Below are 14766 nucleotides of genomic sequence, written 5' to 3' on the forward strand. Positions count from 1 at the left end.
TTAGGGCTTTATGGTAAGGAATCTGTATCTGACTGCAAGGTTAGGAACCCCTGGAGTGTCTCTGCCTTCCTTCCTTCTTTGTTTTTTGTTTTGTTTTTTTCGAGACAGGGCTTCTTTGTGTAGCTTTGGCTGTTGTCCTGGAACTCACTCTGTACCAGGCTGACCTTAAACTCACAGAGATCTGCTTGCCTCTGTCTCCTGAGAGATGGGATTAAGGGCATGTGCTACCACTGCTGAGCTTATGTTTTTCTTGGGGATCTTTCTTGAAGAGTCTCATTTACAGCCCTTGTTTCTGTTAAAGGATGAGATAACTCATTCCTAACTGATCTACAGTGAAGCATAAATAGATCAATACTTACATCTATCCAGATGACACTTATGGGTTAGACAAAGCCCCTTTGTTTTAATTACAGTATAATCTAGAAGTATATTTCAGAATATATGCTCCAAAAGCATTGAACCCAAGACCCTGAAGAAATATGTGTCCACTTGTATCCATAGTAGTGTTCCTCCTAGTAGCCCAGAGGTGGAAACAACATCAAATATCTGCCCATGTATAATCAAATAAAAACAACCAATGGAGAATTATTTGACCTTTAAAAGTGAGGGAATCCATTCCCAAGCTACAACCTGTGTAAACCTTAAGGTCATTGTGTTAAATGAAACAAGCCAGTCACAAAAACTCAGTTATTTTGTGATTCCACAGATGTGCATTATATAAAGTTGTCAAGCTCACGGAGACAGAGGGTAGGATGGTAGCTGCTCTGCTAGAGACTGGGAAAGGGAGGAGTGGGAGGGGTCAAACCTATAGAGTTTCTGTTTCAAAAATTGGCAAAGTTTTGGAAATGGGTTGCACGGCAGGACAGATACACTTCCTACTGAACTACATATTCAAAAGTCCTTAGGTAGCAAATTTTGCTGGCAATTTTATGGTTTACCACAATAAAAGCCTTTATGATTGGCAACTGCCTTCTCTAAGTTAAGAATTTCCTAACAAGAGTCAACTCAAAGACTGTAACTGGGGGGGGGGGGGGGGGGAGACAGATCAAGAATAAAATGATAGCAGGAACATATGTGTCCTAAAAGTTTGAAAGCTGCTGACGCCCTCATCCCCATTCCTACCCAAGTCAAGATATTGTTACCCAAAGCAGCTTTGGATATGATATCTTCTCTTGGCAAAGTCTGTTCTTGTGGGGACGGAGAGGGTGCATGATTGAGGGGAAGTGAGGAGGGACTCATTGTTCTTTCAAGGCATTCCAATCGCCAACTGTCTTTCTTCCATCTGTCACCAACCTAAACTGTAGCTCTTTTTAAAAGATTTACTTCATTTTAAAAAGTGTGTGTATGTGTGTGCTGTGTGCGTGGTATGTGCACAAGAGCACAGGTGCCCACAGAGGCCAGAAGAGGGCCAGATCTCTTGGAGCTGGAGTTATAGATGGTTGTGAACTACAAACTCTGGGTTCCAGGAACCAAACTCGGGTCTTCCGCAGGAGCAGTGTGGATTCTTAACTGCTGAGTTATTTCTGTAGACCCCAAGCTACAGTTCTTCACCCTCAGCTGCATGCATGAGGATAGCCTAGGTATGGTGACTATGTGCAGATAGATGGGACACCCGTTAAGATGCTTTCTTGCCCCTTCTCCCTCTTTTGATCTTTCCCTTGTGTCTGAAATAGGGTTCCTGTGCTCAGTCAGCACTGGTCTCTGATTCTCTGGGCCTTTGAGACTTAGAAAGTGGATACAGGTGCTTTACTTAAGATTCCTTTTTATGTGATGCCATCAGTACCAGGCAGGAAGCCCCTCCCTTGGCCTTCAGGCACCACTTCTCCTCACCCCTGATTTTTTCACATTCCTCTGTGAAAAGCTGGAGTACCTTCGGGCCATTGTCCCACCTTCGAGATTCAATTCCACTCTAGTTATCATGGTTAATGTATGAGATTTTAATGTTCCCTCCTGAGCCATGCTACACCCAGTTAAATCAGGCTTTGGTGATAATTAGAACAGAGGTGACCGACATGGGATGTGCCTGTCTGGCTTAGTTGTTATATGATGTATTTCTTTAAAACCGCTAATTTATATGACAAATCTGGGAGGCTTTGTTGGCTAGCATAATTAATTTTATTGAAGGAAGAGGTGGTGTTTTTTTCCCCTAACACTTTAGATGAGCTCACTCATCTGTATAAACTCTGAAAAATGCTCTCATATTGTTTCAGTACCCTTACAGAATCTAGGCCAGACATCAGCAATAGAGTTCAAGTGCTTGCAATAGGTATCCCAGAAATATTATCATCCAAAAGCCAAAATGGCTACAGAGAGCCTGAATACAATATAGGAAATATGTGAGCAGTTGTGATTAATTCACAGTTAATTATTTCATAGCTAACATTTTCAAAACTGATCATCTGCCTTCTCCTTTCTTAAGCAACCTCCTGGGATTGCCAGGTGCTCCGCCACTGGCCCCATAACACCAAAATGACATTTGGTGACTTCTCCCCCCGTCCTATGTCTCCAACTGGTTTTACTCCAAAGTCCTTCCATTATGACTAGCAGGCAGGCATTTGGGTTCCACATTAGGCTTTAACCTGGCTATACTGGATTAAGTGATGGCAACTTCTCCACAGTATAGATCCAGGAGCCCATTTGCAGTCTTCAGACAAAGCAGCTGTTCTCATAACACAGAGACAACCTGGTTTTGCAGCACACACGTGCATGTGTCTGTCCATCCCCCAGAGCAGCAACCACTGCCCCCATCTTTCCGTCTTTCCTTATTGCCCATGGGAGTGGATTTTAACAGCTCACTCTGGTGTTTTCCAGGTCAACTAGCATTTATCAGAGTATGAGCAAACCTAGTTCCCTGCTAGGCTAAAGCTTTTTGCCTGCTGGCCCTCAGTCTTGCTGGCAAATTCACTTATCCTGTTACTGAAGTATCCTGTTGATGAGGCATTCCTTACCCAGTATTAAAATCAACTTCCTTGGGTTTCCAGCAAATGGCCTCATGGCCTGAGCAACTGAGTACCTACTGGGTTCTCAGCCTTTCCATCTCCAGTTCAGTTCATTTAAAGCAGTAGCTACAGATTCCTGATCCCGTCTTTACTCGTGGGATAGAATAGATTTTTTAAAAATTGTGTAACTGTTCTTGAGGAAGCATTATATCTCCTTAAACCAGAATTACAGATGATTGTGAGCCTCTTCTGGATGCTGGGAATTGAACTCAGGTCTTCTGAATGAACAGTCAGTGCTTTGAATCCCTGAGCCATCTCTCCAGTCCCGCAGGCACAAATGTTGGAGCTCGGTGTTTTAGGTCACACTGCATGCATGAGTTTTCCTTTCAGAGTGCAAGGAGAAAAACATTCTCCATTTCAGAAATGATATAGCAAGACCAGAAAGAAGGGAGTGAGAAAGAGTCGTTGGTACAACCCCTGAAAGAAAAACCACAGGCTGTCAACATCAGTTGTACAGGGAAATAGGAACTGAAAGCAAAGGGAGCTGGCTTTCAACCCTGCACCAACGGAAGTCTAAAACAGGGGCATCCATTCGGACAACAGTGTGGAAGTTATCATTATATCTCTGCGACTTGTGAAACATGACATCAAACTCTGTTATTTGTCCTTAACTTGAGAACAAAAGGACTGCCCAAAAGGATATGAGGAAGGAAGGTGAGAGAGACGGCATCAGGACCCCACTTGAAAGGCTTTTTCCCCATCTCTTAACTGCTTTTTAAAAATTCATGGGCTATGGCTGTTACCCGGCAGCACAGTGCTTGCCGGCCATGCACAGACCCAGAGTTTGATATTTATAATCCCTAAAACATCAAAATCAAAACAAAAATTGTGCATGTAAGGCTTTTAAATTTTCTTTTATTTTTGAGATTATAATAGAATTAGATCAGTTCACTCTTCTTTTCTCCCCCTTTAAGCCCCCCCCCATATACCCTTCCTTGCTCTCTTTCAAATTCATGGCCTGTTTTTCATTAATTATTGTTGCATACATACACACAAGTATGTATATGAACACATATAAACATATTCCTAAATGCATAAGTGTCTACACCTGCTCAGTTTATATAACGACACTTGTATATATCCGTTTATTTTCAGGGATGATCGTTCGGCATTGAACAACAAGTTGATGTGCTCCTCCCTGGGGAAGACTGTCTGTCCTTTCCCAGCATCCCAGTTGTCTGCAGCTCCCTATGCAGAGGTGATGCTCCCTGGCCCCATTCTCCCATCCATTTTAGCATGTTCATGGTTATTGTCCTTGTTCGGTTCACGTCATGTTAGGCAGTCGTGTTGGAGAAACTTCATAGGGATGTGACCTCTGACGTTACCTCAACATCTTCTCTGATCCCCTGGCTCTTAGAATCTTTCTGCTCCCTCTTTTGCAGTGACCCTAAGCCTTACACGCAGGAGTCAGATTACAGACTTTTCCTTTGGGAGTGGACTCCACACTTTGATTGGCTGTAGCTTACTATAATGGTCTCTGTTGCAAAGAGGAGTGTCCTTGATGGGGGATGAGGACTACACTTATCTGTAGGGTTTTATTCAATCCTCTATGAGGAAAAAATGAACTTTCATTTTTCTTTTCTATCAGTTTAAACTTCAAGGGAAGATAAAGTATGTGAACTTGTTTGACATTAGTGTATTTTATTAATAAAATAAATGCCTCTTTCTACAGCTTGTCTCCTCAGTGGGATGTAGTACAGGAAAAGGAGGCCTATGATGGAGACAGCAATCTCTGAGGAATGGCCATCAGACTCTGCGTATGATAGCTGTCTGTCAGTGCAGAAATTATATGCCCATTCCCAAGGTGTTGCCACTGTGTCTCTGATTTTAGGAATTTTTTAAAACATAATTCTTTCTGTTTACTGTATTTACTTTGCAAATGGTTCACAACTGACCCCAAGTTGAATTAGGATACCTACTAGTGCACTTTCTTATGTGTTTTTAATAGCCCTCTCGCATGTGTGTGTCTGTGTGTGTCTGTGTGCAGTGATACATACATGTATGTTAACATTAGTGTGCAAAACAAGGCTGCATCACACATGGGGATGTTAGAGGAGAGCCTAAAGCATTGTTCCTGTTTTTTTCCCCACTGGATGAGCCAGGCTAGCTGGCCTGCAAGCCTCCAGGGGTTCCCCTGTTTCTGCTTCTCGTGTCTATGGGAGTGCTGAAATAACAGAAGTGTAAGATACTTGGTCTGAATTTACTTGGTTATGGGAATTTGAACCCAGGTCTTCATAGTTACTCAGCAAGCATTTTGTCCATTGAACCATCTCTACGTCCTACCATCTTTATTTCTAAAGCTTAACTGAACTATAATTTACTTATAATAAAGTTCCTTTCTTCAGTGATTCTGAGTACGGCATGGAGTTGAGCACCATCCCAAGCTCATTTTAGAACTTTGCCATTCCTTGCCCTCATCCTCAGCCCAGGGGACACTTCTCATTCATGTTGTTTCTGCCTTCTGGAGACATTTCTTGTAAAAAGAACTCTTATCTTATGTTAGGTGATCTTTTGTCTGTGGTATCTTGCACTCTGCACATGGGTTGAACACTCCCCCATGTGGAGGTGTGTATCACTACTGGATTCCTTCTTATGGCCAGAGAGTATGCCACTAGGTGGAGACAGCACAGGCTGTGTACCCCTTCATCTATTGCTGGGTTCTGGGTCTAACAAGTCCAGGCCATTATAGCTAAAGCTGCTCCAAATGGTCACATTTGACCTTTCTGTGTGTACATAGACTCCATTTCTTTATTTTTAATATCCCCGCACCCCATGTTTTGTGTGTGTGTGTGTGTGTGTTTGTGTGTGTGTGCACATGAATGCAGTGCACAGAGAGGCCAGAAGAGGGCATCTGATCCCTTGGACCTGTAGTTTCAGGTAGTTGTACACCAACAGACATGGGTTCTGGGATCTGAACTCAGGTGCCCTGCAAGAGCAGAATGTGCTCTTAGATATTGAGCCATTTCTCCAGCTCCTCCACTTCCTTTTCTCGAATCAGAGGACACAGTCCTCAAGCTTTTCCTACTTCTTTTCACCACATCTTTGCAATATCAAACACATCCAGAAGAATGTACCACAGACCCTGGAGGTGAAGCCCAAGGAAAGTATTTCATAAAATTACTCTCAACTCCCACATCCCACTGGGTGGAGAGCATGATCTCCTGGCACAATTGCTGTGAGAAGAGAAAACTCACTTCTCAAGCACGCTTAGGTATGTTGGTTGTAAGATAGTTAATCTTATGCGTACAGTTTAACTACAACAGTTTAGTATTAACACCTTGTGGGTAGTTAGCTGCTTGATAAATATTTGATGAGTGGTTTTTAAAATACCCACCAAAGTTTAATTTTGGAAAGTAAAACATCAAAAGATTCAATGTTTAACAGTATTTCTCCATTTTGGGTAAAGAGCTAAGGCCCTCCGAGAAAACACAATAACTAGCCTAGAGGGCCCCCAGTTACAATTACCTATGCAGTAGCCTTATTAATCTTCCTTGGCTCAGAAGGCCCTAGTGGAAGCAATTGCTTCAGGCTTGGGCTAAGGGACAATGTTTGTGTTGGGTCTTCATGCATGTTCGGTGGACTGAGGTTAGACCTTCCTAATGCACAGGGGAGGCAAGTCTCTCCTAGCGAGCACCAGAGCCTTGCAGGCACATTTTCCTACAAGGTAGTTTGGCCTGCATCCAATACAGGCTAACTTGTTCTCATTCACTTCTTTGCACTCTGTTCCAAGCCTGTGTGGTTACATTTGAGCTGTTAACTCCACACACTACAACCACAAGGAAACCCAAGCCTCCCTGCGGCCTTTCTGCGGACATGTTAGCCGCCATTTTGGGTCCAGGATTTTGCTAATCCCTCTATGCCTGTGGTCTGTGGGCTCGGAAGTGGCTTGCAATGAAAGAGCATCTCTAATTGGACAGATGAATATCCTAATCTGAGTTTTCCCAGAGCTCAAGAAGATAGTGGATTAGAGAGACATCTTATATGCCTGCCTGCAGTGCCTGCTCTGTGGCCTCTTTCTTGGTCTGGCTGCCAAGACCAGAAACACACAGGGTCTTCCAGCCAGGCCCAAGAACTCAACAGCTTCAGCCAGCTCATCTCCACTATCATGTGACTTTCTTAGTTTCTTTTCCTATTCCCATGATAAAACAGTCTGACAAAGGCAACTTAAGGGAGAGAGGAGTTATTTTGGCTCACGGTTCAAAGATACGCTGATCTTGGGGAAGCCAAGGTTAGAAAAGCTTGTAGCAGCTGCTCACATTCACAGTCAGAAACCAGAGAGCAATAAATGCTAATACTACTCAGGTCCTTTTCTCCATTTCTCCAACCCAGGATCCCAGGCAGGCCATGATACCGCCCACAATGAGTGGGCCTTCCCACATCCATTGGCATAATCAGATTATCTCCCACAGACTTGAAAAGAAGCCCGTCGCTCAGATGATTCTCGAGTTGACAGTTAACACTATCACAATGTTCAAAAGTGCTTTCTATTTTAATTTCCAAAGCATATGTTCTCATGCATATGCTCATCTATGCAGAATGCTGGCTTTCAAATTTATTATAGATTAGATTAAGGCATGTAGTGGCAACATGCCTGTAATCCCAGCCCTCAGAAGGCTGCAGCAACAAGAGCATAATCAGTTTGAGAGTAGCTAGGTCTTCATGGTGAGTTCCAGATCAGTAAGAGCTACCAAGCAAGGCCTTCTCTATAAATAAACAAGATTTAAATAATTTTCCCCATACACTATTAAACTTCTTAGTAGACATCAATTTAAAAACATACTGAGCATTTTAATGCTTCCTCGTTATTCAATTGTCTTCCTTACAGAAAAGAAAATCATGAGCTGAAGAGATGGCTTTATGTGTGCTCGCTGCACACCTGCGAGGATCTGACCGCAGGACCCATACCAATATGGCTGCACTGGCATCTGTACCCACAATGCTGTGGGGTTAGGGACAGAAGCATTGCTGGGGCCAGCCCAGCTCACGGTTTAGCAGGAGACCCTGACTCAAGAGAGAGGATGCTGGAGCAGGACACCGTGCATCCTCTCTGGTTTCTGTGAGTGCATGTACAGGTGAGCACTCGAGCACACACACACATGCACATATTCTGTGTGCACACACATGGGAGAAAAAAGAAAACAAAAACAAAAACACCAGAAGCGAAAAACAACCGCAGCAAAAATAATTTCAACCGTCTAAGTGTCCAGTTACACTCCCAGCACACAGGAAGCTGAGGCAGGGAAATTAGGAGTCTGAAGCCCACTTGAACACAGAAAACAAATAAACAAGAGACAAAGTCTTTTTTCAAAAAAAAAAAAAACCTCAAACAAAACAATAACCTCCCCTTCTCTTGGTGCCACATTCCTCTGCTTTGGTTTCCAGCTATCTGCTGTTGTCTGAAATACTAAATGGAAAATTCCAGAAATAAAAAATTCATAGGTTTTAAATTGCACACTGTTCTGCGTGGCGTGCTGAAATCTTGCACTGTGTGTCCTACCCTCCCAGGGTGGACATCATTTCTTTGTCAATAAGATGTTTCCACTTAACTCACCATGACATAGTCCTGTAGCCACTGTATCTTTTTATTATTTATTTGTGTTAACTGTACTTAATTTGTGGATCAAGCTTCAGCATAGGCTTGTACATGTGGAACAATATTCATAAGGCTGGGTACCATCCACAGTGTCAGGTGTCTGCTGGGGGTCTTAGGTAGTATCCCCATATGTATAGGGGGACCGTGGGTGATGTCACCTTAGGCAATTACATGCCTTCTCCTGGGATCCCTGCTGTCCAACTCTGTTCTTATGCAGTGATCTTCACTTTCCTTTCCCCTTCAACAACAATCCTCCTCATCTTTCTCCAAATTGTTGACTCCTTGGCCCCTCCCCCCCACCCCTGGGCACTTTATTTTGTTTGTGCAGCGTTCTTTCCTTCTCTACTCCAGCCCTGTACTCTAAGGGCACTTTCTTTTTCTTACCCAGGGGCAGGCAATGATCCAGTTGGCCAGCCAGAGCCCTTTCCTGTACTTTTCCAACAGAACTGAAAGGAAACAGGGTTCTTTGCTTTCTGATGAAAACATTCTCATATTTAAGCAAGTCCCAGACGGCTGTTGTCAATTGTAACCCAAAGCTTTGATTTTTTTTTATTTCCACCTTCCACCACATTATTTTGTCCAGGCTTTTTCTGATTTTGTAAATTTAATGCTGCCTTTTTAATTAGCAATTTTTAAGACGTGGTATGGGGCAAGAGAGATGACTCCGTGGTTAAGAGCACTTGTTACACCATCGTGAGGACCAGAGTTTTGGATCCCATCACCCACGTAACATCCACATAAACACCATCCATAAGCTGGCCTCAAATTAGCTATGTAGCCAAAAGATGGCCTCTAAGTCTAATCCTCCTGCCTCCACCTCCCAAGTGCTGGAACTACAGGTGCACACCAGTATGCCATCCAAACTGTTTTTGAAAAGGGAAGGAGTCCAAAACAAAAGTATCACACTGCTTTGAAGATTTAGGGGTCCATATCAACACCTGTAACCCCAGCTGTCATTGGGGCAGAAACGGAAGGAGAGCTGCAGCTTGCTGCCTTCGCTCTTTGTTGGGGAATATGATTTTAAGGTGTGTTACTTTCGTTTGTGCTGCATGTGTTAATCTCTGTGAAGCTGTGTCCCTGTGCCCGTCTAACGCACCTGATGGTGTAATAAAGAGCTGAATGGCCAGTGGTGAGGGAGGAGAGAGATATGGGTGGGACTGGCAGGCAGAGAGGATAATGAGGGGGAGGAATCTGGGAGACGGAGGAACAAGAATAAGGAGAGGAGGATGCAAAGGGCCAGTCACCCAGCCACACAGCTAGCCACGGAGTAAGAAGGAAAGTAAGATATAGAAAAGTAATAAAAGGAAAAAGCCCAGGGGCAAAAAGTAGACAGGTTAATTTAAGAAAAGCTGGTAGAAATGAACCAACTTAAGGCCAGGTGGTTATAACTAAAACTAATTCATTGTGCAAGATTTATATGGGAGCTGGATGGTGGGCCCCCCAAAGAGCTAATGAGTAAAAGAGGAAAAAAAATTCACAACATTTTGGTGGCCAACATGGGACTGCATTTTTCAGGTAGGGCCTGAGAAAGCTGAAAAAAAAAAAAGTACAGGGCTCCTTTAAGAGCCCTTGAAAAACCAGTACATTAAGTAGGAACAAATAAACAAAGTAAAAATGCCTGAAGCAGCACAAATATCACCTTCTAGCTGAGAAAACCTGAGTCCTGGATTCAAAGAGAGACCCTGCCTCAAAGGAATAGATGAAGAGTAATAGATGAGGGCACTTGATACCACCCATGGCCTCTGCCTTTGTATATCTGTGCACGAAAGCACACACACACATGCCACACCTTTGTTAGTATATACTCACACACATGCATAAACAAGCTAACAAAGTGAATCTTCAAAGCGGTGTGCTACTTTTGTTTAGAAGCTTAGTGCATTTAGCATCATGGCGGGAAGCAGACAAGCAGACTGGAGCAGTAACGGAGAGCTCTACATCCTGATCTGCAGGCAGCAGGCAGAGAGAGAACGATGCCGGGCCTGGCATGGGCTTTTGAAATCTCAAGCTCACTTCCAACGACACACTTTCTCCAACAAGGTCACACCCACTCTGAGAAGGCCAGACCTCTTAATCCTTCCCAAACAGTTCCGTTAACTGGGTACTAAGTGTTGAAACATGTGGGCCTATGAGGTTCATTATCGTTTAAATTACCACAGGAAACATCTGTTTGGGAAAATTTCCAATTTATTGGTTGGATTACTTGTTCTTTTGTTTTTTGGGTTTCTTTTTAAAAGCTCTGTATATGTTTTGGATATTAAACTCCTGTTCTGTGAGGAGCTGGTAAAGATTTTCTTACATTGTGTAAGCTGCCTCTTCACTCTACTGTTTCCTTTGGGGTGCAGAAGGTTTCAGTGTCCTGCAATCCAATTCTTGATACTATCTCTTGAGCTGTTGTAGTCTTGTTCAAAAAGTCCTTTCTTAGGCCTCTAGTTTGAAATGTTTCCCCAGGTTTTTTTTTTCTAGTAGTCTCAAGCCTTACATTAAGCCTTTGATCTGGACATCCTAATTTTCCCAGTATCGTTTGATGAAGAATACCTGGTTGTTAAATATACATCTTTCCAGTTTTGCCCAGTATCAGATGGTCCTAGAAGCATGAGGTTACTTCTGCGTCCTGGGACCTCTATTCTATTGTATTGATCTACAGATCTATGTTTTACACCAATGCCATGCTGTTCTTGTTACTACTGCTCGGCAGTGTAATTTGAAATTAGGTATCGTGATACCACCAGCATTACTCTTCTGCTTGAGGTTGCTTCGTTCATTCAGTGTTTTTTATATTTCCATCAGAATATCAGGATCAGTTTTCTAGATCTGTGACGAGCATCTTTAGGATTTTGGTGGGGATTTCTTTGAAACTATAGTCATCGATCTGACAGTTTTAGCCAATACTTATTCTCCCAATCCAGAACATGAGGAGAGATCCTTCTAGCTTTCATTGTGGATATCTTCCATGTCCTTGACTAAGTTTCTTCTGAGGGTTGTGAATGGAAATGTTTTCCCAATTTCTTTCTTGGCATGTTTGTTAGTGGTACATGGAGAAACTAGTGATTTTTATGTGATGATTTTGTATTCTGTTACTTTGATGAAAATAATTTTCAGATCCATGAGTTTTCTGGTGGAGTCTTTAAGCTCATATTGCCTGCAGATGAGGGTGAGCTGACCTTTCCTTCATTATTTGTACCCCTTTTCTTTCATTTTATAGCTCTGGCTGACTTAAGTGAAATGCTTTCAATTTTCCACGATTGAAAATACAGTTAGCTATTGTTTTATCATACACAGGTTGTATTATATTGCAATACAATCTATTTCTATTACTTCAGCTGCCTCTGGGAGAGCAACTCAGGGGGTTGAGCGATCTCCCACGTGAGGTTCAGAGCTCACACATTTACAGACATCCAAAGATACAAAAGGATTTGCTCTCTAATGCAGAAAACAGGATCATCAAATACCATGCCCTGAATAGCCAGAACCTCTCAGCAGTTTGCATCTGACTCTCCCCCTCTCCACAACCGTCTCTCCGGTCTGTCTCCTACCCAGATAATGTGGCAGGGAGTCCTGAGGCTCTCTCACTTGTCCCTTGTTTTCAAGTCCCCAGAGGAGATCACACACGATAGGGACCCTGTCAACATGGTGCCTGGAAAAAGCACTCCAAGACACGGGGAGCAATGAATTTCTCTAACACTGGCTTGTTATTCTGGAAGAGTCTCCATTATATTAAATCCATACAATGGACTTAAAATTTTGGGGAAATAGGGTTTCTCTAGTCTCTCTGTGTCCCTCTCTGACTCTCTGCCCCTTCTCTGTCTCTGTCTCTGTCTCTGTCTCTGTCTCTCTTTCTCTCTCTGCTGAGGATTGAACATGGGGCCTTGTCTATGTTAGGCAAGGGTTCGTTCACTGAATGGTTACACCCCCACATCCCAGGTTAGCTTTCTAAATGACAGGTGTGATCTCAAAGCTATTTACAGTATTGAAATGCAGAGAAGGTTGGAAACATCATAATAAAACAACACAGGGACCAGAAGCTCTGCCTGAAGTTTGAGACAGCACAACATCCGCATCCCGTATGCTGCCACGTGGTTCTGTGCTTCCCAGGTTTCATGCTTTTCCCTGGTTCTCAATATGAATTTCATCTGGTGGAATAGAAAAGGTAACTGGCAAAGAATACATAGAATATTGATGTAGCTACTCGAGGAGTGTGCTTCACTGAATCATGGTGTTCTTCTATGACAAATAGTTAAGGAATAGATTGTCTTAGAAACTTTTAGATTTTCCCAGTAGGGATCATAGTATGTCAGAGAAGGAATTCTAAAGTTGAAAAGATGAAAAAACACAATTCCCAGAGACCACAGGCCTTTCTAGCTTTTTCCAGCCAACAGAATTGACTTAGGGCAGGAGGGGTTCAAAAAAAGAGGGAGTGGTGAACTCTGTCGGGATTTATACAAGATGGCTTGCAATTTGTGCAGCCTAGGGCAAAATGTGGAATTCCACATTCAAAATTATCAATAATGTCAACACATCAACACAATAACATTAAACCAAGCACGTCCTTCCAAGTTCAGGTCTCTGAGCAACTGCACAGGTCAGACACTCACAAAGCCAGCCTTGGGCAGATGGCAACACAGTGTCCTCCACTGGACCTGTTTACAATGGAAGATTCAGTCTGGAAACATAGTTCAGTGGTACAGTGTGTGTTTATCATGCACAAGGCTCAGGGTTTGATTTCCAGCAGCAAGAAAGAGAGCGGGAGCAAGCGAGCAAGAGAGACCAAACCACAAGCAGCCTCAAGCTCTTTAAAGCCTTCTTTTGGCTAGCACAGGAACACAGAAGCCCCCTCAGAATTAGGGGTCGAGTTCAGTGTTAGATTACGTACCTAGTACACAAGATCCTGTCATCACAAAAATAAGTAACTAAATAAACTGAAAGCTTCACAGACTACATACTAAACATTTTATAGTTGTGTAAGCAAACAACAGAAGGAACAAATACATGGCCAATACTCTTAAGTCTCTTCTAATACTCAAAATTACAGTGCCTGTGGCTTTAACCCATTACAGTAATCTATTTCAAAGAGGCTGTCCAGCTGTGGAGGAGATCTGCCTGTAGTATTTAGACAGCCGTTTGTCCTCATTTGTCAGATGTGGCCATCCACCCTCTCCCTTGGGATCAGTGTCACTTGTCCCCTCAGATTACCTCAGCAGCTACTTGGGGACGCTTTAAGGACATGCTTAGGTACACAGCACTGTGGAAATTACTAGAAGGCACTGAGAGCTGAGCCTCAGCTGAGGATGGCAGTGAGACTCAGTACAGAGTCACTGAAGTCTTGAAGGGACTGTCAAGAGCCTTGGTTTAAAGGTTAATATCTGTGGTGACATTCTGTTTGTGATCTAACAAATAAAGCTTGCCTGAAGACAGAGTGCGGAGCTAAGCCACTAGTTAGCCATGGAGGCTGGGCAGTGGTGGCGCATGCCTTTAACCTCAGCACTCGGAAGGCAGAGGCAGGTAGATCTCTGTGAGTTCAAAGATAGCCTGGTCTACAAAAGCTAAGTAGAGGATAGCAAACACTGTTACATGGGGAAACCATGTCTTGAAAAAAAAAAAAAAAGAAGAGAATTTAATTTGAAGTCACAACACTAATGAGTGACAGCTGTGAACATGGTCATACTATTATTATGTATCAGTTTGAACACCAGTTTTTAATTTAGGAAAAGCAACAGGGAACCATGTGTAGCAATGCCCTGTCTCTCCAGAATGGTTTCTTGCTGACTCATGGGATATATATATATATGTGTGTGTGTGTGTGTGTGTATGTATATATATGAATGAACGGATATATTATATATAATAAAGTATTATATATGTATATATATAATTTATTAGAATGGCTTAGCTTGCAGGCTGTGGTCTGACTAGTCCAACAGTGGCTGTCTATGAATGAATGGTCCGAGAATCCAGTAGTTGTTCAGTGCACAAGGCTGGATGTCTAAGCTGGTTTCAGTGTATATCAAAACCCCAAAGAAGTAGGATCTAATACCAGTGAAGGAATGGACCTGCCCATAAGAGTGAAATCAAGCAGGCAAAAAGCAGAATTTTCCTTCTTCCATGTTCTTTCTATAGGCTGCCAGAAGGTGCAGCCCAGACTAAAGGTGGATCCTTCTACCTCAGAAGATCTGG

General features: G+C 42.9%; 1 long non-coding RNA gene across 1 annotated transcript; it reads left to right on the top strand.

Moving 5' to 3' along the window:
• The first annotated feature begins 3520 nt into the window (after positions 1-3520).
• Positions 3521-8088, top strand: LOC126487352 (uncharacterized). Its single transcript, XR_007588346.1, has 3 exons — positions 3521-3653; positions 4095-4197; positions 7825-8088. It is a non-coding gene; the product is annotated as an uncharacterized lncRNA (long non-coding RNA).
• The last annotated feature ends 6678 nt before the right edge of the window (positions 8089-14766 follow it).

This window comes from Alexandromys fortis, unplaced genomic scaffold (genome assembly GCF_014885135.2).
Source record: "Alexandromys fortis isolate MF-2015 unplaced genomic scaffold, M_Fortis_MF-2015_v1.1 scaffold_190, whole genome shotgun sequence".
Taxonomy (NCBI): Eukaryota; Metazoa; Chordata; class Mammalia; order Rodentia; family Cricetidae; genus Alexandromys; species Alexandromys fortis.